Raw genomic sequence first — 24,971 nt, 5'->3', positions numbered from 1 at the left:
AGATGCTCATACCCCTCTCCAAATTTGCAAATAAGGCCTTCCCTCGTTCATCCCTTTCTCCCACAAGATAAACTACTCATACAAATGCATCTTGACGCGTGCAACGCATGGGCATCTTGCTAGTTCTAAAAACATTTCCATCATTTGCCACACTATGGTTGCAGATGAAAAACCTACCCAAGCACAGCGCGATAGAGGAGCGACACACAATTACAAGCTGATATTCTGTTGGACAATGGAGGCTATAACCAATTACTTTTACGGGAACAGTAGCACCTAGGAAAATTGAAGGGTAGGTATGAACAAAATTGGAACTGCACATGTACTGCTAAGTGATTCAATATACACATTACCAATCGAGGAGGAGAACGATGGTCGCGGTGGCCTCTGTGAGTCATGGTCGGCAACGGGAGTCAGTTCATTGTCCACGATGGTGGTACTTCTGCGCTTGGCGTCGGCTTCCGGGAAGCAGATCCGAGACCGTGGAAGATGATGCCGGGGAAGAGGCTCCGTGTACGATGACGACAATGGACCGGCTCCAGTGCGGCATATGAGGTCGTCAATGAGGCAGATGCGCTGCGGTGGACGAGTGCGCCGATGTAAAGGGGAGGAGCACGAAGGCTGCGGTGCCGTGGAGAAGTCTATTTTGCGGTGGGGATAGAAAATGGGGAGTATTCAGGTGTACTACTCTGGGTGCCGGGGTGGGGTTGGCTGGGTAGGGTGAACCTGAAGTTACGAAAACAGCCCCCTACCAAGCATCATCCGTAGGCCTGTTCTGAAGGCTATGATGGTAACTTCCCACTGCTCGAATCAGGGTCGTGGGATATTTTCCCGCCGACCTCAAAATTTTGTGACACTGGACTCCCCGTGTGGCGTGTTGAGTGATTCGGCTAAGCAACTTGCAAGTAGTAGTAGTAAACTCTGCATATTAGGTTTGACCAAAGTCAAACTTCCTAAAGTTTGACCAAGTTTATATAAACATATAAATATTTACCATAACAAATATGTATGATGTGAAAGTACATTCAATAATGAATCTAATGGTATTTATTTGTTATTGTATATGTTAATATTTTTTGTTATAGGCTTTCTGAGAGTTTACAAAACTTGACTTTGACCAATGCTAATACGCGGACTTAAATAAAAACGGAGGGAGTACACATTTGTTTTCTTAGTTTGTAGTGAACTAATCATTTGTTGAAATTGTGAAATAAATATATTAGGCTATTGACTTCGAATGTAATGGTCTATACAATTCAATAGTTACAATCATTGTCGAATCCCAAGATGTATACAAGGTCTATAGTACTTCACAACATGCTCAAACTCACATAATCCCAGTCAAATGAGAATCTAAATGCATTTCATAGTTATTACTTTGTAGGATGCAACAAAAGCAACCAAAACTCTACATCAGCCATTGTAGAAGCAACATTTTGACATATCCCAATGTGTGAATGAAACGTGCAGAGAGAGCTTTTGAAGATGGAGCAGATAGGGCGGGAAAGATTGTATGTATGTGGACGAGAGAGTAGGAGACAAACCTAACGAGAGAGAGAGAGAGAGAGAGAGGGGAAGCAGTTAGGTCTGTGAGAAAGATGGAGACATGTAATATATGTGAGATGCATGTGCATCCAGATTCTGTATACGTGGAAGGAGAGGAGACAACATGTTTGATGAGAGAGCTGGGAAAACATGGACGAGAGGGGAAGGATCTCATGGGTTGAGGGGTTGACAATTTTGTGCGGGGGAGAGAGGGATTGGTAATTTTGTGCAAGAGAGAGAGGGTGGGGGAGGAGTCAGTCAGCCGTCGTCACATCACCCTGCTTCCAAATGACCCCGCATTCTCTAGCACGGTGTGGTCGCCGTCTTCGATCTGCTCGATGCCCTCTTTGAAGATTGAGGTGTTGTGCATGTTGGGGTGCAAAGAATCACAAGCAAGAGTGGTCGTCGTATAACCTTGGATGGGGATGAATTGTGTGCTCGGGGGAGTGTGTGTGTGTGTTGTGCTGTGTGTGTCTGTGTGTGTGTCAGATAGTGAGCGAAAACAAACCTAAGGAGAGAAATGGGTATTCACGAAGAGATTGTGCGGGCCTTGAGGTGGGCAGGGGCCTAGTGAGGGTGTCAAAATGTGCGCGTTGATGCATGTGTTGCATGCGATCGTGCGAGGGACGGACGAATCGAGAGAGATGGTTGTTGTGTTACGGATGCTCCTCTATCTCTCTCTGTCTCTCTATCTCGCTCTCTCTCTCTCTCTCTCTCTCTCACACACACACACACAAGTAAACTAGAAGACCGTTCTCTCATGTATACACAACGTATCGGCATCTGTCTATGTCTCACTCATGCATGATCATTTGCACATTCACATCTCTCTATGTCTGTATCACACGCACACCGTCTCCACATTGCCCTTCCGCCACAACACACATATGGACACATACACGCGTTCTCTCTCAGTCACACACACAAAATAAGTATTAAAAAAACTAGGCCGCGCCTAAAACGTCCAAATCCAAATAAACACAAACTGGAGCTAAATTCAAATATATGGAAATATTGCAGCGTCAAGAACTTTCCCAGGAAAAAAAGTTGAGTAATATTTGAGGATTGTTTTCACACACACAAAAAGGTTCGGTGGATGTCCTTCGAGCGCGACACCGTGACGCACCATTCGATCGACCGCGCGGCCGCGGTTCACGCGCTTGCACAGGATTCCGTATCGTGGCTGTGGTACTAACTTCAAAAAAAAGCGCTGCCTAAGTCTAATGTTTACGTGTACTAGTACGGTTTTGTTTTAAGTTTGACCAACCTTATATAAAACTAAAGTAAGCTCCCACACGCGCACTCATCAATATGCCGCCGCCGTTGCGCATGCCGGTGCCCGCCTGCTCCGGCCAACAATTTCTCGCCCATTACCGCCGTGTCGCCGCCATCCCTGTGCCATGAAGCCGAAGGCTCGCCCGCTCACGTCGTCTGCAGTCCCTCCTCGCCATGCCGCCGCGCTGCCAAGCACGCGAGCAGCTGGTGGAGCCGCATCTATGCACGCAGCGTACAAAGAGGAGGATGAGCGCATGCTCCAGCACATCAGCGAGGAGGAACTAGCGTGTCATTGTCGTCTCCGCCCGCACGGAGGAGGCGCGCATGGTGGCTGTCGAGCCCGCAAACCGGGTGCGGATGTGGAATCTACCTTCGAGACCTTGAATGCCACGTGGATCCTGCAATCTGAAGGAGCAATTTGGGTCAGTCGACTCATGTGAGCCGTTTGATGCAACATGGATGGATAGAAGGGCTTCTTCCACCTCTTCTGCCGTCTTCTTCCTTCGCTCCGTCGAACTTCTTTCACAAATCGACTGACCCAAATTATACTACTAGTACGAACGTATTAAGTATAGTAGGAACACGAAGATACGAGCAGTAGTACCAACTGCAAGAAGAACAGTAATAAGACATAGTACTAGTACTACTCTACGTACTAAAGAGTTCAAATAACGAGAAAGAACATAAACATAGTTCTGCTGGGGCCTCAGCACAACACACCCTTGAAAATAAACTAAGCAACTAGTCCGCTTGACACTGCAGTAGAGCCAGCATGAGCGACGGCACTGCCACCTACTTGGAGTCCGAGTCCACGTCCTCGACTTCGTCCTCGTCCCTCTTCCTCTTCCTCTTCGCCGAAGCTTCTTTGCTTGAACCGGACACTGGGCTCTGCTTCTTCATCCAACCCTTGTAGATATTTAAACAAAGGTAGGCATCCATTGTTGCGTACAGGATGTGATCTTCATCTAATGTCTTCGACTCCCATGCATGATGAAACTCGTGATGAGGTTTCTTCAGTTAACGTACGAAGGATCAATCATGGCTGCTGCTAGGGTCAGCATTGAAGGTTGAGAGGAGGACACCAGGCTTGCCTTCTGGAGATCGAAGGGCTGGCCTACAACGAGACCTATCCGATGCAGGACATCCCTGTCGTTCTTAAAGCCTACAGTAACGAATTTCACTCTTTTGTCCTTGAGGAAGTTCTTAAAATCCTGGCACTCAACGTCGGCATGGCATATGTGGTAGACCAAGCAAACGTTATGTACGCAAGCCTGGATCACGGCGGGCTTCTTCCTCTCTTCGTCCTTTAGATCCTTCTCTTGTCCCAGGATTGTGGTGTACTCAACATCTAGCCCAGCGACCTACTCATCCGTTGAACTGTTGAACATGCGTAGGAAGCGAGCAAGCCATGCTTTCACCGTCGCGGATCCACGTGTGTAGATGACGATGAACTGATCGCTAGTGATGGCTCTAACCTGGTACTCAGCAGCGACCATGGAGATTTGGGAGGCCATGGATTTTGGAGGAGGGTTAGGAGAAGTTGAACTGTTGTACCCCGCAAAAACTGGGAGCGAACTAATGTGAAAGGACGGGACGACTGGGAGCGAACTGTTGTGAGGTACTCCCTCCGTTCCAAAACAGATGACCCAATTTTGTATTAAAGTTAGTACAAAGTTGAGTCATCTATTTTGAAACGGAGGAAGTAGAAGACGGGGACGAGTAGGGTGTGTGAACCGCGTGGGGTTGCTGGCTTGCCCGGTGGATAAACGGCTGCAAGCCCCCAAAGAGTTCTCGAGAACTATGCGGGACCCACTAGATGTCATGTCTACTAGACCCATATTGTAGGCCTGACGGTATAGCTTCTTCCTGTTTGCGCGCCATGCCGGCTCGTGGATGTAACTTCACTTAATTCCATCAACCACCGCGCCTCCCATGACCTTCGCCTCCCTCGCGCGGTCGCGCCCTTTGAGACTTCGACCGGCTATAAATGAGCAATTTTTTTGCCTACTCGCGTGCATGATACTCCCTCTGGTCCTTTTTACTCCCGTCAACCGTTTGCAAAGTGTTTGACCAAATTTATACTTTTTTAACACCACCTTATATTAATTAACCAGCCACACCAGTACACTCATTCGATACAATATTCACCACATAGGGCGGTACGTTATTTACAAGAATACCATCTAATCTATTGTCAAAGCTATACTTAGCAATTAAGTGTGCCACCTTATTGGCCGAATGGCTAATATTTGACAATTGAAGATTGTTGATCAACTTCGAGATGCTCAATGCTTTCATCTTCAGGTCACGCATAGCAGACCTGTCATAGTCCCCCGATGCAAGAGACGCTACCACAAAAGCGCAATCAGTCTCTAAAATTACAGGATTATGAAGAGAAATACCTATGTAGAGACCGGCAATGCAAGCCCTAAGCTCCACTTCCTCCATGCTTTGACAGGCATCAATGAAATCCCACGGCCAAATTTATACTAAAAATATCAATATCTACAATACTGATTATAATGAGTATAAGAACTACGTTTTATAATGAGTGTAAAAATATTGATTTGACATTGTGAATGTTGATACTCCCTCCGTCTAGGTGAGTAAGTCATCTTAGGCTGTGCACCGTGACCAAGGAGGGGAAAACGAGAGACATTAATGTTTATTTGCTAATTAAATAGTATTGAATGCAATGAACTAACCACTGCATGTCATGTTTGATAGTCTCAGGTCATTAAAAGCATGCACACCCTCATATCTTATTGGTTGATATGTCAAGAAACAAGAAACGAGGTAGAAGTTAATGCACCGCGCCTACGTGTTTTGGGATTATTTGGTTTTCGTAAGATGACTTACACACCTAGCTATTACAGTACCACTACCTCCCTTCTAGTTTAAAGGGCTCGACTCAAAAGTTTCACCTACTCTTAGCAAGATAGTAGAGGCGCTGGAATAGTTTTTGAAGTCTGCAAAAGTACTCAACTAATGATGTCGTTCTTCACAAAAAATGTGTTTACCAATGCATGCATGAACACTAGTTACTCTAACCCCCCTCTCTTCTTTAATTCTTTGCCAAATCAGCATGTTTGCTATTCCCGTGTGCATGATACCAGCTAAGATACCACCATTATGGCCAGCCTTAATCATCGCATGCAATAATTTAATGCACCTTGAAATATGAACATGTGTGGGGCGTGTATGTTTTTAATGACTTGAGACTATACCTAGCCCGGCATGCAAGATGACTTATTATGCACCGTTCCCCATACCTGCAGGAAGCCCGTTCATCTCCAAATCTTTTCCTCTCCATGTGTGGAAAAAATATGCCAGTCAAACTCCTCCCTCCGGCGGTCCCACCACTCCACCCCGTGTGAAAAAATCTGCATGCATGACTCTCCTCCCCCCACGCTCGTCCAATCCGTTGTGACCAGTAATATTTCCACCCCTTCGCTCCCCCGTAATTTACTCCAACAAATATGCCCACGTAGCTTTTACTTAACTTCAGGTGCATTGGGTCACTGACATATGGGCCCAGCAGGGTATTGGCCCACATGTCAGTGATGCAACTGGACCTGCAGTTAAGTCAGTGCAGCTCAGTCCATATCTTACGTAGGTGTGCCATTGCTCGCTATAAATACTGCGCCTCCCACGACATCGCTATCTCCTCCCCCTCACGTTCACGTTCATCGCTATCTCCTCCCCCTCCCTCTCACGTCGACCACCATGGCATCGCCCCTCCCAAGCCCTATGAGCCCCTCGCTGCACCGCACGGACGGTCACGCGTCGCCGTTCCATTCCTCGCTGCCACTAGTTGAGGAGGACGCGTTGGTGTTCCACTCCTCGCCGCTACGCGACGCGTCGCCGTTCCGTTCCTCGCCGCCACTAGTCGAGTAGGACGCGTCGGTGTTCCGCTCCTCGCCGCGACGCGACACGTCGTCGTTCCGTTCCTTGCCGCCACTAGTCGAGGAGGACGCGTCGGTGTTCCGCTCCTCGCCGCGACGCGTCGAGGTGGACGCGTTGGCGTTCACAATCTCGCCAGCACGCGCGTCGGAGGACGCGTCGGCTCCCCGCTACGAGGAGAACGCCGTGCCGCCCGCCGAGCCCCCCAGCGTTGAGGAGCTTTGGAAAGAAATGGATGTCGCCTTGTGGGAGGCTTTGCCTCCAGCAGAGCGTGCCAAAATAGAGGCGGAGAAAAAGGCCGAGGAAGAGAAGCGCACCATGCAACAAGCTGCCTGGGAGGTCTATGTCGCGTTCGAGAGAGTCAGGCAATTGGCTCTTTGGCAGAAGGCTCGTGCGAGGGCCATGAGGGTGGCGGAGGACGCCCGTGCCGACGCCCTGAGTGCAGTTGGGCCCAAGCGCCTCATCTACGCTTGGCGGTACGTGGACCGGGTGCACACTTCCAGCCAGGAGGAGTACCTGTTGGCGCCGGATCACCACACCAGTGAGATCGCGCTCGCCCACCGGCAAGCCGCCAATCAGCACCTCGCGAGTTGTGAGGCTGAGGAAGAGGCATTGTGTCGGCGCGCTGGGAAACAGTCGTGCACCAGGGCACTCGTGGCGTGCCACAAGCGCTCCTGTGAGCGCCGTGGCTTTTAGGAGGAGTATAACTTTTGTTTTGTAAGGCGATCTCATTAGTTTTGGGACGCAAATGATAAATCCCGAACGTTCAGGAATTTTTAGCGTCCTTAATTAAGTATGTAAAAGGGAATGTTTGGAAACGTTGTGTATTATTACGCATTTTGCAAGTACGTGCATATTGCACAAACTTTACTATATACTATCGGACTACACGTCTCTCTCGATATATGCTTGCAGACTGTGCTACTCCGTCAATAAGTCATCTTTGGTTGTGCACGGTGACCAAGAAGGAGGGAAGACTTGTACACCTAGACGAGGGGAGTACTACTATTACTTATGTACGTGCAAATGCACGTTTTAACATTACGATGCGGTTTTTGTAAAAGTAGAAAAACAGCACTAGTCAAGCTTGTGAAACGATTCAATGCAAAACAGATGCAAAAATGCTCGTTTGATTGTTTACTTTTAGCTTCCTTCTCTGTGGTTATTTCTCTATCGTACTTTGTATGGAGTATCTCACTGGTTGGAAAGGCATGCAAATTCCCAAACCGCTTCCTACACCCTGTATCGAATTTTTTGCCTAACAAGTTGTGTCGTGCAATTGGAATTCCAACTTGAGTACTACTACTAGTAGGAGTACCAGGGGCCAGTTCTTTTAGACTTCTCGATTAGTAATCCCATAACTACTACCTCCGTCCTGGTTTATTGGTCCCTATTGTAATATGTGTCAAATTTTGATCATAAATTTAACTAATGAAATGTTAGTGCATGTCACATGCACTACTCCATCCGTCTAGGTGAGTAAGTCATCTTTGGCTGTGCACCATGACCAAGGAGGAGGAGAAACCGAGAAACGTTAATGTCTATTTGCTAATTAATAGTACTGCATGCAATGAACTAACCACTGCATGTCGTGTTTGATATCTCAAGTCATTAAAGCATGCACACTCTTTATCTCTTATTGGTTGATATGTCAAGAAACAAGAAACGAGGTAGAAGTTAATGCACCATGCCTAAGTGTTTTGGGATTATTTGGTTTTTGTAAGATGACTTACACACCTAGATGCACCGCGCCTAAGTGTTTTGAGTAACATTTTATCAGTTAAATCTTTGGTAAAAATTTAGCACAAATTACAATGGTGAGGAATAAACCAGGACGGAGTAGTAGTTTAGAAGCCCAAATAAATGAGTGAGGCGCCTTATTGTTACTCTCCACTGTGACTAGTCTTATGGGAAAAGCTGGGGAAGCCGCCAAAAGAACTGGCCCTAGGAGTAGTAGCTAGGGATCGAGTGTGGGAGATGAACCGGAGAAAGTAAATGCAGAGAGATGAAATGCAAAAAAGACGGAGGGATGTGATGGTTGCTTGTCCGTTTATTTTACCAGGCCACTTATTACTGGGAGTGGTTGGGTTTTATGATATGACGGCTTTACTGCCGCGCCACAAGCGGGGTGAGAGGTGAGACTCCTGTGCAGCGCCGCCCTCTACACTTGTACTACATCGGTCGTGGTTTATTAGTCCCCCATTGAATTTGACTGAAGATTTAACTGACAAAATTTTAGTGCATGTCAACAAAAACTATATCGTTGGATTCGTATTTGAACATAGTTTCAAATGATATAATTTTAGGTGACATGCATCAGTATTTATCGTACTATATATAATGTTAGTTCAATTTTTGGTCGTACTAATCTATAGTAGTAAGGTGCCCGTGCGTTGCACCGAAGAGTGAAATGCATTGATCGGGGAGTTGTTTATTTTGACAAAGGATGTGGGGGTCATCTCATGTGTAACGGGTATCGATAGGTTTCTTCGGATATTATCTCATCTCTAGAGCTCACAAACATCCGGGTGAAATAGATAAAAAGGTATCTTTTGCAAACAAAAGCGTTCAACTGTTTAACCTGCATCCAAAACTTGTGAAGAAATAACACTTATTATGCTTTGCAAGAAATGATCTTTAAGAATTAGTTTTTGATTATCGATTGTTATACATGTTGGCTACAGATGACATGGCACTTTCTTATAGTCAACAGTTGGCTATACTATTAAGTAATATTAACCATGCCCTTATACACCTAGATGGAGGGATTAAATCAGGATGACTTGCAAGGGGGCAGAGGAGATGTAAGAAATGGTTCATCGTAAGTCTTTCACCAGTACTGTAGTAAAAATTTATACATGGAAGATTCTAGACTAAACCATAAATGGATACACTTTTATTCATGCGCGATACTCCAATAGAGCAAGATCCTGCATGGAAGTCTCCACATGCTTAGACAGCGGATTACATTGAGCGAAGACTAATGATTAACATTTAACTTGATAATGCGTATTGTTTTAGAAGAACAGGGAGGCTCCTCCCCGGTTCCATTATCAAATGAAACCCAAAGTGTCTTACATCAGCTCACTGAGTGGAGTAGTTCAAAGGAAGGATTGCGGCGAAAGCCACTCAAGTTTAACGACAAGCTTACAGAATCAAAAGCGGCAAAGACACGGCCCATAAGCGCCCACACACACACTACATGTTTTCTAGGTGCACTTGATAATGCGTATGTCCAGGTGAACCTCCTTGGAGTCCCCATGCACCACGTCGGCGGGTAAAGGATGCCATGGGTTTTCCAAGTCCACATTGGCGGGATAGTCCCAGCTCCCCAGAGTCCAAGTCCGTCCGATGAGGCCGGTGTCGCCGCCCACGCGACCCGGAGGGGTAGTAACATTGACCACGCACCCGTACATCTGCCTCGTGTCAGTGTCAGCATCAGTGGTGACGCCCCTGATGCACATTACAGAGACGGGGCGGCAACCTGCGTGGGCCTCGCTGGTGCCCACGATCAAGAGGAAGACATTGCCGTCCTCCTCCGAGACTAGCAGGCGGCGGTGATCCTCTAGTGACTCCGACATGGTGAACCGGTAGCACGTGTCGTACTTGATGTTCTCCGCCAAGGGCCAGCAGTGACCGCTGCACGCATCCGTGAGGTGATGCACCATGTCCGTCGGCGAGCCACAAAACGGCAACGGGCACTCATAGCAGTGGACGAAGGGCTCCTTGGAGGCATCGACCAGGCCGTGCATGAAACGGGGGTGGCTGTAGGGGATGTTGCGCCAGTTGAATATATGAGCAAGTTACTACGAGATTTAATCCGAATAAACACAAAATAAATCATGACGGCTGTAACAGAGATGAAACTAATCATGTGGACTAGCATAGTAGTAGGATACAGAGTAGAAACATGAATTCTACTAGGATTTCGAACAGGAAGGACAGAAACACATACGGTGCAACGGGAGCAGCACCGTTGGCGTTGAGGTTGTCGCCCATGTCGTTGAGGAAGAGGTTGCCGAGGTTGGGGAAGAAGTCGTCGTCGGTGAAGTCATGGCTGCCAGCAGTCGCGAGAGTGCGCTCCCCAGATTTCAATAGCGCCCGCCGAATGGAGCGCAGGAGGGAGTGGCTGTAGGGGACGTTGCGACCGCCGAATGGAACGCAGGAGTAGCACACGAAGTAGTAGATGGTGTCCTTACTAGTACTCCCTAGTCTCTATCTATCTATATATATATATATATATATATATATATATATATATATATATATATATATATATATATATACTCTTATAGAAAACCGAGTTGGTGATGATGGTATGCCTGCCATCTTGTAATATAGACCGTCCGATCTATATCTGACGGATAGAAAGCCAACTATGACAATTTTACAAAAGATACCCGCACCTCTCTCCACATTTACAGATAAGGCCTTGCCTCGTTCATCCTTATCTCCCACAACCTCGTGCTCCTCCCTATGTCTCTATCTCTACTACTCTTCTTTGTTTTCTATAACAAATCAAATAGTGATGCGCCGTCCGCTGCACGCCCGGCTGAACACGCCTCCTCGCCTCCATCATTACCAACTGAGTCTTTTATAGGAGTAGGAGTAGAGAAAAAACCGAGTTGGTGATGATGGTGTGTCGTGCAATGCACGGGCATCTTGCTATTTTTTTGCATATAAGTCCAAGCACCACGTAGACACGGTCTTTGAGCACGGTTCGTAGTCGTTCCACGCTCGGGCATTGAAGTTTGTAACTATTTTAGATTAGAATATACTACTCCTCCGGTGCTAGTAGTAGAGCAGAGTCCTACTCTACTACTCTACTCTAGCAAGCTAGGGCATAGTACTGTAGTAGGTACTGTAGGGAGTACCAGTACTGTGATCACTCAAGCAAGTTGTCTGGCATCGATATGACCCTACGCTACTGGTATGTGTCTCGTAAGTCAAGCGGCCTGTTGTAGTCATCATCACATGTCCACTTCCCGCAGCACATATTCGCTTCTCCATCTTTGTCCGCACATAATCTCATCCAAGCTTCCATCCCCGCTAAGGCACCTCCCCCCCTCGTCCGAAACCCAAGAACTAACAATGGCAGAACCGAGAAGCGTCCGCCAAAAGAGTGGCTGGAATTCGCTCCCCACAGAGGTAATCAAGCTCATTGTTTTGCGTGTGGACAATCTCAGTACCATGCCGCTCACCGCGTGCTCGTCGGGGCTGTACCGTTTACTCAAAGCACTCAGGCCGAAGCTTTTTAAGCCAGCTCCTTGCTTGCTGATGCCGCTTGATCTTCAGAAACGGCATGTCACGCAGCATAACGATCGTAGGGTGGCGAGCATCAAACCCCTTCACTGCGATCCGATCCCCGCCAGCCTCAGCTACATTAACAGTATGTACTGGGTCGGCATGAACACGTCTTGGATGGTGCTCGTCGACGGTCGCGGTAGCTGGATGCTCATGGAGGTCTACACCCGGTGATTGATCCCCCTTCATTCGATTAACACTGCACTGCTTTGGCACCGCGGCCTAGAATACTCGGAATCTTACAGTAGCCAACATGATATCAAGTTTGATTTGCTCAAGGTTGTAATCTGCCAAGTGCCCACAAGATCTGCGAATTATAAAGATTTCAGGCTAATTGTGTTCTTCAACCGCGGTCTCGCCTATCTGACAGGTCACTGCGGTAAGTGGATAAATCTGCACGTCTATCGCAGGATCATACATCCTCCATGGTTCTCTGATGCCATTGAACACAAGGTCTTCATTTATGCTGTCGACTCCTATGGCTGGACATATTGCTGGCCTACTCCAGTCATCGCTACAAACGGCTGTTACAGCAGTATGTTACTTTCCTATGATATCATGATGGCTTGCTTATATTACTCTCAATATTTACTGAAAAAATATTCATGCTCATAACATGTTGTTCTTAAGATTGACTAAATCAAGAGCCCTTTTTTGTTTGACTCCAACTTGATATGATGTTGTAGGCCGCCCGGTGTCCCTACCCTTCCTAATCCCAGAACCTTTCAAAGAAAAGCGGCATGGAAGTTGCAGGTAGTTCCTGACTCGATTAGACGACGGCGAAAGATTGATGATCGTTCGCACGTACCGGACGTGTTGTTTCGCGGAATACAATCACAGTCACTGCAAGGTCTTTGAGCAGGATCCCAACTTCTCTGGGCCTTCAGGAATTTTTGACTGGAGGCTGGTAAGTAGCCTTGGTACACGCTCTCTGTTTGTCGGACTGAATTATCTGATTAACCAGGAGATAACCGACGGCAAGGATCATGATGACAGTGCGGTTTCGTTCATCAGGCAAACCTGTGTGTACACAACGTACCATGCGTGTCTGCATGCACCATACCCTGATATGTGCTGCCATGCTCTGCAGCCCAAAGTAGGAGAGAGGGTCGCAAGTATCAGACTTCGACCTGTTGGCTGGAGTTTCCCCCGTCAGGCACCCATCTGGTTCAAGCTGTCAGCCAATCTCCACGGCTTAATAAATAGTAACGTCTAACTGAGCCAGTTAGTTAGATGTGTACACTTGATGTAGTAGGATCTTTATTTAGTTTGATGCATACACTTGTTCTTTTTGGTAGCCCTTTTGTAATGATGGCTGATGTTTGGTTTAGAAGAGAGAGTTGCGTCTTCACTCTTCTGGCATGCTTACTGTTTCTGTTGCACCCTCAGCCCTGGTTGCTGCTGCTGCTATTTTTCAATGTACAATCAGTAGTATATTTCGTCTGTTGGTTGAATAAATGTGTTGTTAGAACGAAAAACACAATATTTTGGAAGTCGTTGCACGGTTTGATCCTTTAGTGCCCCGTACAGTACGTAGCTCATACTATTTTTCATACGGAACACATTTTCCACTTATTGATAACATGCAGCCCACTAATGAAGGCCCAATAGAGAAGCCCATAATTAACTGAAAGGGAGGCTCTCACATGAATCCGGCCCATGTACATGCTTATGGTCCCCTAAACATAAATAAGTAAATAAATAAATAAAGCTAAATGCTCATGCACCAGTTCTTTGGGAAAATAGGTAGCCTAGTATTTCTTTTTGAAGAATACCCAAGTAGGCCTATTTGTTTTCTCCGAATTACTGGGATGCAAATCTTTTAAAACGAGGAGGGATGCATTCCGTCTTGGCCAAAGAGTATGGTCAATCTATTTATATATAAAAAGTACTTGACGGGGTCACCAGAATTATGATAATTAGCTTAGTAAATCCCACAATAATTAGAAATATCCGACCTTTAATTCTATGAGACAACAAAGCCCAACCGTTAGATCATCGTAAACCAGGTGGGTCCATGCCGTGAGACAACAAAACCAAACCATGAGATCTTCCTAAACTAGGTGAGCCAGAATAAAGGGAACCCCTATTTGACGCTCTTTGCGTCAAATTGGCGGCGCCACGCACAGGGGGCAGCTTGACTGGGCCGGCCCATGAAGCGGGTCGAAAAATATGGCAAAAATTAGTGGCAGGCGCGGAGGGGATTCAAACTGGCGACCAACAGGTTGCGAACGTGCCCACGTAGCCACCCCGGTAGAATACTTTAGTTGGCTATAGAGCAACGCACAACTTAAAGTATTAAAACCTGACTTGTGTACTATAGCCAATTACTGTAGTGAACCCGAAATTAGTTGCTACGTTGTTTTTTAAAGTGTAATTTCTTTTATTGCGTGTATTTTAAAAGTGCGCACATTCTTTGAATTAATGAAAAAATTTAGAGACCGGAACATATTTCGAATATGTGAACAACAAAATTGAAAAGGCAGAAATTGTTTTTTGAAAAACATGAACCATTTTTTGAATTTTGGAACAAGTTGGGCAGACATTTAAACCACGGAGATTTTTTTAATTCGTGAACCAATTATGGAATTCAAAACAAATATGAAAGTGTGAACATTTTTTAAATTTGTGAAAAATATTGGAAAAATGGAACATTTCATGATATTCCAAACAAAAATTTGGAACCACGAACATTTTTTGAATTTCTGAATATAAAACATAAAATGGAATATTTCATGAAATTATGAACAAAAATTTGAAATTGCGAACATTTTCTGAAACTCTTGAACTATTTTTGAATTTTTCAACAAATTTTAAAACCGTGAAAATTATTTGAATTTATTAACAAATTATGAAATTCTAAACAAATATGAAAGCGTGAACATTTTTTGAATTTGTGAACAAATATTTTAAATACTGAACATTTCCTGATATTCCAAACAAAAATTTGAAACGCGAACATTTTTTGAAATTTGGAACTTTTTTTGAAACTCTGAACAAAATATGAGAATAAAAACATTTATTAATTTTCTGAACAAATAAGTAAACAGGAAATTTTTTTGAAACACTCGAACAATCCTTCAAAACATGAACAGTTTTCTGATTTTTTTTAATTTTGAACAAAAATTTAAAATCCCGAACATTTTTTCAATTTAGAGAACAAAATTTTCAAATTGAGAACAAAATTTGAACATAAATATTTTCTAAAAGTACGAACATTTTTTGAATCTTGAGAACAAATTTTTAAACAAAGAACAAATTTGGACAATTTCTAAAAGTACGAACATTTTTTGAATCTTGAGAACAAATTTATGAATGAAAAGAACATTTTTTGAACAGAAATTTAAAATCCCGAATATTTTTTGAATTTAGAGAACAAAATTTTCAAATTGAGAACAAAATTTGTACACAAATATTTTCTAAAATTACGAACATTTTTTGAATCTTGAAAACAAATTTTGAAATGAAGAACAAATTTGGACAATTTCTTAAAGCATGAACATTTTTTGAATCGTGAGAACAAATTTATGAATGAAAAGAACATTTTTTGAACAAACTTGTTCACGGACATTTTTCAAAATTTTGAACATTTTTGTAAAAGCGCGAACATTTTTTTGAAAGAGAAAACAGAAACTTGAAAAACAAAAAAGAAAAGAAGTAAAGTAAAAGAAACAGAAATAGAAAAAGAAAGGAAAATAAAAAACCGGTTCAGGAACCTTCTAGAAGGTTCCCAAAACCAGAAAAAACCCAGCTGGGAACCTCTAGAAGGTTCCCAAAACCGGGAGCGCTGGAACGGTTAAACGGGCCGGCCCGTTGCTCGGTTGCTCGCCTGTGCGAAGCGCCGGCAGTTTGACGCAACGAGCGGCATATAGGATTTTCCCAGAATAAAGATAAGTCCAACCATTAAATCTTTCGTAAATGAGGTGGGTCCATACCGTGCAATGATGACAAACCCAATAGGTTGGACCACCCCGTGATGGATCAGAAACACGCATGCATCATGCATCATTTAGAAAAAAACGCACACAAGTTGGGCCATTACATGCATACAGGATGGACCATGCCATGAGCGATGGGGCCATCCTAGAAAAAAGTTCCAATGTCCCTAAACAAATCCAAATTATCATATCTCTCCAAACAGAATATACGTCCAGATAGAATCCAAAAAACCTTTCTTTCCATCGTGCAAACATGAGAAACTTAGCCATCCATATAAGACCTTCCCCACGACCTCATAGTTTCATTGTCCTCTAGATTTTAGGTTATAAATTATAATCATCTTCCTCCAGCGACCAAAACTTCGAGATCAACTTCAGAATTAGCACTTCGGAATTGTCTTCCTCCAGCGGCCATAGGACAGCTCCGTCGAGCAATCAGGCAACATCAAGTAAGTTCCATCTACACAAAATTATAAATCAAACTGATTAATGGATCAATTATGCCCTATGCAGTCCTCATCTAAAAATATTTGACATATTACCTCAGAAGGTTAATTATGTAGAATCCTATAGGTGTTGGTTCATGTCTTAATGGTGTCAGGTTCATACTTTTTACTCATCTACAAAAGGCTAATGCCATGGATGTTGCTTGCTGCGATATAGATAAACATATATGGTGCATCAGATGGTGTTCGTATTATAGATCAGACCTATTGTTATAGAGCAGACTTATTAATGGATCAATAATACTCAGATTATACTGTAGGCAGTGCTAATCTCAAAGATTTCACATGTTAGCTCACAAGTTTCATTATGAACAAACAGATATAGAGAAACATACATAGATGGTTTCCATGTTTGATCAACCTCATACGCTATAGTTGTTTCCTGTCATAATGCCAACAGCTCCATCTGAGACAAAAGTAAAGACCAATTTTCAATAAAGTTGTATTTATGAATCTACTATGATATGATATAAACTCATCTATACATACATAGATGGTTTCCTTATTTGGTCAACCTTAGATGCTAAAGTGGGTTCCTGTCATAATGCCAGCAGCTCCATCTAAAAAAAATTAAGACCAACTGTCAATAAAATTGTATCGATTCATCTACTATGATTTCATACAGACTCATCTACAGAAGGCTAATGCCATGGATGTTTCTTCCAGTGTTTTCACCCTAAGATAATATACAATAGAAGTCTAGAATCTTACAGCTATAATAGAAGGAAATGGGATGGCTTGCTGCGATATAGATAAACATATATCGCACATCAGATGGTGTTCATATTATAGATTAGAACTATTATTATAGATCAAACCTATTAATGGATCAATAATACTTGTATTACATTTTAGGCAGTGCTAATCTAAAAGCACCAGAAATATTTTGTATTTATAGAGCATGCATGTCATTATATTACTTACTTTACTAATCAACATTATGTTCTTATAGTTTTAGGGCCTCAAAGATTGTGGCACACACACCGTTGAATGCATTGACTACAGGAAACGAGACATGGACAATCAAAGTCAAAGTTTTAAGACTTTGGGATGCAATTAACTTATTGACTAATGAACTCATCAGTGCTGATATGATGTTATTAGATAAAAAGGTGCAAGTATTACATATATAATGTCTCTTTAATTTACCCTTTCCAAAGTTTGCTACTACCTCCGTTTCAGTTTATAAGTCCTACGCATATACCTAGGTTGTCAATTTAATCACCTTAATATAAACTATATAACACAAAAAATATATCTTTTGAAAATAGAACATCTAAAGTTTATATTGATATACTTTTTGTAATATTACAAAACAGTAAAACAAAGCTACCTATGAGCTCCTACAGTGATTTGGCGTCCTTAACCGTTCGATTACACTTAAGAACGGTCCAGATCTCTCGGTCCATCCTACCACTCCCGTCTCCATGTTTTCACCCCGTAATCGGGCCGCTACTCTGCAGGTTGACCTAGGCCCTCTCTCCTTAATCGGGCCGACCAGGCCACCACTCGTGAATGGTAAACGAGGCGTGCCCTGTGCTCTCTCTTTTTCGATCGATCAATCGATTTATCCCGAAGCTGTGTACGCTCATCATCTGGTGGCGGCGGCGGCGGCGGCGGAATAATGGCCTGGTAGGGTAGCAGCTACATAATGTAATTTTAGGATGCTTGTTGTTGCAGAAACTGTTGGAAATCGCTGAAGTCAAACTGCTTGGATGGCTTCGGGGTGGCGATGGAGGTGCTAGCTGCTTCTGCCTCCTGTTCCTTCTCACCGCGTTTGTTGTTCCGAGTGAAGTGGGCGCAGGGATATAGTCCCACCCTCTCTCCTTGTGATTGCTCCTTCTCCTTCTGATTGTTCTTTGTGTTCTGCATGTTCTTTGTCAAACTTCAAATTTCTTTTTATTGATGGAACAATGATTTTCGTTTTAATTCCCATGTGAGAAGATCCTTCTGAGGAAGGTCAAGAATCGGTATAGAAATTGTGAATATGCATAGCTTTGAGAATGCCATTTGATTTTGATTGTGTGAGATTTGTGTCTAATTTAAATCATCTTGGCACGAGTATTGTGTGTTCAACTGCTGATGAGTTGTGGATTTATCTTTTTTGTGACACATCTTTTTTTTATTTGTTGGACTCTGATAAATGAAAAGTTCACTTGCAGACTGCTCTTTGCTTACACTGTGACTAAAACAAGTTTTGTTTCCTATCATAGCTTCTTTTTTCAGATTTTGATGTGTCATTCTCGAACATATTGTGCGTGCAATTAATCTCTGGAACTATTTTTCCCTTTCTGAAGAGTTCAAGTTCACTATTAATTTCTGAAAGTCAACGTTCATGTTGCCGAGCCATAAGTGCTCGTGAAAGTATTACATGGCAAGTGGAGCGCAGGGTGAGTGCCCATGTTCTAGCAATCTTGGGTTCCTTTTTCAAGATTTAGGATTTAGTTTGTTAAGATTGCTTGTCGCACTGTGCTGACACTTCCTGATGTATGGTTTTTAAGCTTTTGAGACTTGCAGGCAAGTATTGCAAGCGGTCGGTGAAGCCGAAGCCATTTTTCTTAATTTGATAATGTATAATAAGGCAGGCAGTCTATTAAATATGTTTAGTGATTTCAAGAGAAGTTGTAATTTTCAGCTTAAGGAGTTGCCCAAGATGTGCATGTGAACCTATTATTAGGTTTACTTCACCAGATGACATGAAATTGATAAAGCTAACTTTCCATTCCTATAACAATTTGACAAGGTCCAGTTTGATAATCTATGCACTATCACCATGCGTCCCGGGCTGTCTAAAACAATAGTCCATCAGTTGTGAGATCTTTTACTGCTCAAATCATGGTCGCCACGTCATAAATAAAATCCATAGAATGACTTTTGGGTCTGACGTTTTTATGTGTACCTGACACGCTGTGAGGATTAAAGCTTCACTTGAGTCAATTCAAAATATTGTTTACAGTTGATCTATTTTGTTTACTGGGAGTTAGATCCAAAAGGCTAATTTTGTTATGGTCTCACTGCATCACTGAGACGCACCTACCAAAATTTACTGGTAAAGCTTAACACCTTTAACAATTATCTTGAAAATATCTCTCGCATATTCAAAATTTCTCAAATACTGCTGGGATTATTTTAAAAGTAAAGTGCATCCTAGGACCTTGAACTATTTTGAAGGTGTCACGTAGGTCTTCAAACTATGAAAAGTGTCATCCAGGTCCTCATAAATCTTTGAAGTGTAATAAGTGTGTATATATGTGACACTTCTGAAATAGTTCAATGACGTACATGACTCCTTTGAAATAGTTTGAGGACCAGGATGACACACATATTGCACTTTGAAGATCTAGATGATGATTTTCATAGTTTGAGGACCTACGTGACACGTCTGAAATAGTTTGAGAACCTATGATGCACTTCACTCTTATTTTAAGATAGTTTTATTATTCAATGTCAATATGGACGGGCGCGGCGAAGCGCGCCTACATGTTCTAGTATGACTTGTATTAGGTTGGTCAAATTGACGACCTAGCGGTACGCGCACGCCTTGTAAACTGAGAGAGAGGTAGTAATGTTTTCTCTCTATGTAGGGTTATGCGATCCATGCTTCTATTGGGAGCAAACTGGTCAATAAATTTAAATCAAAAATTAAAGATGACTCCATATACATAAATAAGACCTTCAAAGTCTGGGAGTATGAAAAATATTGACCATAGAAGAACAATCTCAAAATCAGTTTTGTTTATGATACAATGGTGAAGTAAGTGGATGAAGGAAAATCCAAGTTTTTGGACTACCACTTTGAATTTGCTGATGGTGATACCTTGGAGAGTAGGGTGAATATTGATAAACAGTTCTTAGGTTTGATCAAAATCCATTTCGAAGAACAAGCATCGGTGAACTAGATTTTTAAATATGATTATGTGCAGATGTCGCTGGATTGCTTACTACAATGAAGCCAATAAAGCAAGTGCAAAAACATAAAGGGATGGGCATGGCGCAAACATCAAACATCTGTGAGACTGAAGTCCTTTTGCTAAAGTGATTATATTACTGTAACTATTTTTGAATTACACAAATGATCTTTATATCACTTTTCATGATTAAATTCATGCAGTGGTGAGAAGATCCAGATCACGCTACGGGGATATTTTAACAAATATGGTGAATGAAAGTCTTCTTCACAAACATACAATAGTGATTGCCACTTACAATTTGGTCACAAAATTCAGTGGTGAGAACTATAATCTCTATCTGTAAACCCGAACCCAAATTACTGACAATTTACTACGCACAACAAATGCATCTAAAGTCTCCTGAAATTCCAGAGACAGACCAAATTATTGAGAGGTATGTATATAATAATGCAATTATGTATGTTTTTGAAGTTACAAGTATATGTGCTCCTATTGTAATCTATTATAGGCATTACAAAAGCGATGTTATTCCAACAATGATTGGAATCGACGAAAGCACCCAAGGAACGATTGAAGAGCAAATTTTCTACAACAGAAAAACATTGAGGGGAATTTTAGAACTGCGATATACTGACCTTAAAAGAAAGTTTCCCCCCTAACCTTGATCATAAAAATTGTAACTTCTCTATTGAAAAGCTGCGTTCACAACAAAGTTGTGTTCTCAAGGCAAGATAGTACTAGCAGCGGCATCATCTGGTATTGCAACACTGCTTCTACAAGGAGGGTGAATGACACACTCGAGGTTCCACATCCCCCTAATCCTTACAGAAGAGTCAACATGTGACATCAAACAAGGTTCACACTTGGCAGACCTACTAAAAAAGACGTCGCTAATACTATGGGATGAAGCTTGAGGCACTAGATAGGTCTCTTAAGGGATATATTAAGACAAAAATGTGAACAACAGTGAGAGACCACTCGGTGGATTGAAAATGGTTCTAGGAGGGGACTTCCGCCAGATCCTTCCTAGGGAAGCAGACACACCATAGTCATTGTATCCATTAAAAGATCTTATCTTTGGAAGAACTTTCATTTAATGAAGCTAACAAAGAACATGCAGCTGAACAACACAACAAATGATGAATCGGAGAAACAAAGGGTAGCAGAATTTGCAGAGTGAATTCTCAATATCAGTGATGGAAAAAATACATCATCAGAAGGTGAGGAATTGATAAAAATATCAAATGGCATGCTTCTCAAGAAAGGAATTGCCAAAAAACAATTGTAGAGAACATATATCCTAATTTGCAGGAGAGGTGTCGCCAGCGAGAATACTTAGAAGAAAGAGCAATATTATGTCCAAGAAATGAAATAGTTCGCGATATGAACGAGTATATAATGGATCAGATACAAGGTGATGAGAGAACTTATCTAAGCTGTGAAACAGTATGCAAAGCAACTACCTTCAATGCAGAAACAGAATTGTTATATCCAACGGAATTTCTGAACAGTTTACCATTTCCTGGAATCCCAAAGCACAAGCTCAAATTAAAAGTTGAAATACCTGTGATGCTACTATGTAATATCAACCAAAGTGTTGGATTATGCAATGGTACAAGGATGACAATTATACCAAGTTAATCAGTGTTGCCATTTTTTCTAAAAAGGAGACAATATCCTATATCAGTTTGCTTTGCTATGACTATCAATAAAAGCCAGGGCCAATCTCTAAACAAGGTAGGACTATATCTACCTAAACAAGTTTTCACACATGGACAGTTATATGTAGCCTTCTCAAGAGTAACAAAAAGGGAGGGATTGCGGGTAATGGTAGATCATGAAGATAGCAATGACGATGATGTGGTCAAGAACATAGTCTCTACAAAAATATTCTAAAGGTATGAACAAATAACAGAATTTCAGCTTGATGTTTCTTTCACAAGATGAGGCCAGTGGACTATTACGTACGAATTACATATATAGAAACTTACTACACTACAAAATCACTTACAAATAAAGTCTAACTTAAATATGCTAACATGATATGGCAGGTCAAATATGGTGTACTTACCCTGCCAAAGTAATGCAAACATGCATCAACTGATGGAAAGACTTCATTACTACCAAACATAAAAAATCTATACTGTGTGGTACTTCATTCTATAAACTTATTATTCAATAAAAACCAATAGTGAAAGCATCGGGACATTATTATATTGCATATGTACAATGCTATCAGCCTCTTTTCATATTAATCTATTACCTATTAATTTTTGTTGGCAAAATATTGCAAAAATGCTCAACAATTGGAAAGTTAAATACTACTCCCTCCGTAAATTAATATAAGAGTGTTTAGAATACTAAAATAGTGATCTAAACGCTCTTATATTAGTTTACAGAGGGAGTACCAAACATCGACAAAACATATTATCTGATGTTTTATTCTACGAGCTTACTATTTATGCAAATCAATGGTGAGAGCATGGGGAAATTATTATAATTCATATGGACAATGCAATCAAACCTGTTTTCATATTCAATTATTATATTATTATATATTCATTCTTCTTGCGAAATATTTAAACTATAGCTAATGATAACTGTACTAATTGTTTCTTAAGTTTGTTGAAATATTAATAGGGTTAGTGGGGCCGGGCATACTACCTCCATCCCATAATCCAAGATATTATTACATCCAATATGTGAGCATACACAACTTAGAGCCCGTTCGGCACTCGACCAGCTCCGGAAAATAGAAAGATCTGCAGAGTACCAATAGAAAGATCTGCAGAGTACCGATTCGTCCGCTCCGTAATTTTCAACTGCGGTTCCGGCAGCTCCGCGAGCGGAGTCAGGAGCAGAGGGCCTCCGAACAGACCTTTACTATTATCAACCAAATCAAAAACAAGAGCAGCCAGCATCCACAACGATACAATGAATATATATAGTACTAATCTGTATGTCTATTAAAACATATACTTACATTTTAAAATGTACACTAACTTATTAGTATCTACTCTGTACCTCATTCGACACTTATAGATAACTTGAAAAAGAATACATGTTTGTTATTAAAAAAATCAGGAAAAATTTATGAAATATTTACAGCTAGCAAGAATTTCCGTAATTACATTATATTGGTTGAATGGCACAAGGACAGGAAAAGGCTAAGAAAAAGGAAAAATATTACAGAGTCGGGAAAAGGAAAAATAAGGACCTGCCGTTGAACTTGGAGCAATGTTGCCGTTGCAGGCTTGTGGGAGATGAAATCCACGAAGAAATCAACTACACGGACGACAATATCAACGACAGCGTCCAGATTGATGCTCTCGCCTCCTCCATGGTGCAGCAGATCCTTGGGCCCTGCTAACCCTCAATCGACGTTGATAGTCACCCTGTTGAAGCACCATGTGCGAGGGTGGCTTCAGGTTCGGACGAGCATCCTGATTGCAGCGAATCAAGAGAGCAACCTGATAGGAGCTATCAAACATCAGCAAATTTTAACTAAGAAGAAAAAGCAAGATGAGAGGAGAAAGGGGATCGGCCAAGAACGTTCTCACTTGCGTGAGGAAAGAAGAACGGAGAAGTTCAGAAGACTACAGAATAGGTAAAGTGAGAGTAATACCGGTGGGACCCATGACACCAATTAGTACGTACTGTGGAAACTGTGACAGTAAATAAACAATGTAAAGTCAAAATATAAGGCACCCTTGGTACCGCTGAGCTTTCTCTAATACAAAACTTGCTACTGCTTTGCACGTGTATGGAAGCAAACACCAACAAACCTTTTATGGATATATGTATACTAGCGGGTAGTGCGCGGCGGCACGCCGCGCCACATGGATCAATTAGCTATTTAGTTTTTTATATATATTTGGTAAGTCGTCCAAAGACTTGGTCAGTGGCAAAGCAGTTTATACAAGAAAAAGGTACATCTAGTTGGTATATGCATAGGTGGTCTACAACTCGTAACGATAATTGTGAAGCTCTAGTTCTCTTCTTAGACCAAAGATGTTGATCCTCCAGCTGAATTTGGCTGACGTAGTGATAGAGAGACGAAGCTCGCTCTTCTAATCTTGTTCTTGGTCGTCTGTAAACAATGTTGAAGTTGTTGGATGCACGTCTTGGTTCTCAACGGATTGGCAAAATGTCTTGAAATTGGAGGCAAACCTTGTTGGGGATCCTTGTTCGCGTTGACTTGTCTCATTGGAGACTTTTTTTTTTGCTATTTTTGTATTTCTAATTCTTCTTCTTTAGTCTTGCTCCATTCTTGTGTGGCATTTTCACTGTTGGAACTGTATGGATGGTTCTCTGTGAGCTATTGCGTTTACTGGAAGAGCTGCCACAACCATCCATATAGTCCCAACAGTGAAAATTATCACAAGGGGAAATTGTGTGAAACTGCTCCATGCATGATGCAGGTGCACGATTTATGGACGACATGTCAATCCAGCGGCCGGCGACTTGTTTAATCATATGTATGTTTGGCCAGATTTACCTATTGTCCGTGTATCGTCCGATGAGTGTCGTGTGTATAGCACTTCTCAAAATTGTGCACCCCCTGCACATTCCAGAACCATGACATTATT

At 42.3% G+C, this 24,971-nt stretch overlaps 1 long non-coding RNA gene across 3 annotated transcripts; it reads right to left on the bottom strand.

Moving 5' to 3' along the window:
* Window positions 1-16,004: 16,004 nt before the first annotated feature.
* On the bottom strand, window positions 16,005-24,115 carry LOC119324872. Of its 3 annotated transcripts, XR_005157213.1 has the most exons (5): window positions 23,943-23,992; window positions 23,600-23,852; window positions 16,961-21,904; window positions 16,807-16,877; window positions 16,005-16,425 (listed from the first exon to the last, which is right to left on the bottom strand). It is a non-coding gene; the product is annotated as an uncharacterized LOC119324872 (long non-coding RNA). The 3 variants fall into 3 exon arrangements; XR_005157212.1 differs by having other exon boundaries at window positions 23,600-24,115; XR_005157214.1 differs by having other exon boundaries at window positions 16,961-17,031; window positions 23,600-24,108.
* Between the last annotated feature and the right edge of the window lie 856 nt (window positions 24,116-24,971).

Source organism: Triticum dicoccoides, chromosome 6B, assembly GCF_002162155.2.
Source record: "Triticum dicoccoides isolate Atlit2015 ecotype Zavitan chromosome 6B, WEW_v2.0, whole genome shotgun sequence".
NCBI classification, from domain to species: Eukaryota; Viridiplantae; Streptophyta; class Magnoliopsida; order Poales; family Poaceae; genus Triticum; species Triticum dicoccoides.
The sequence above is the reverse complement of the archived record's forward strand: the minus strand, read 5'-3'. Positions and strand labels throughout refer to the sequence as shown.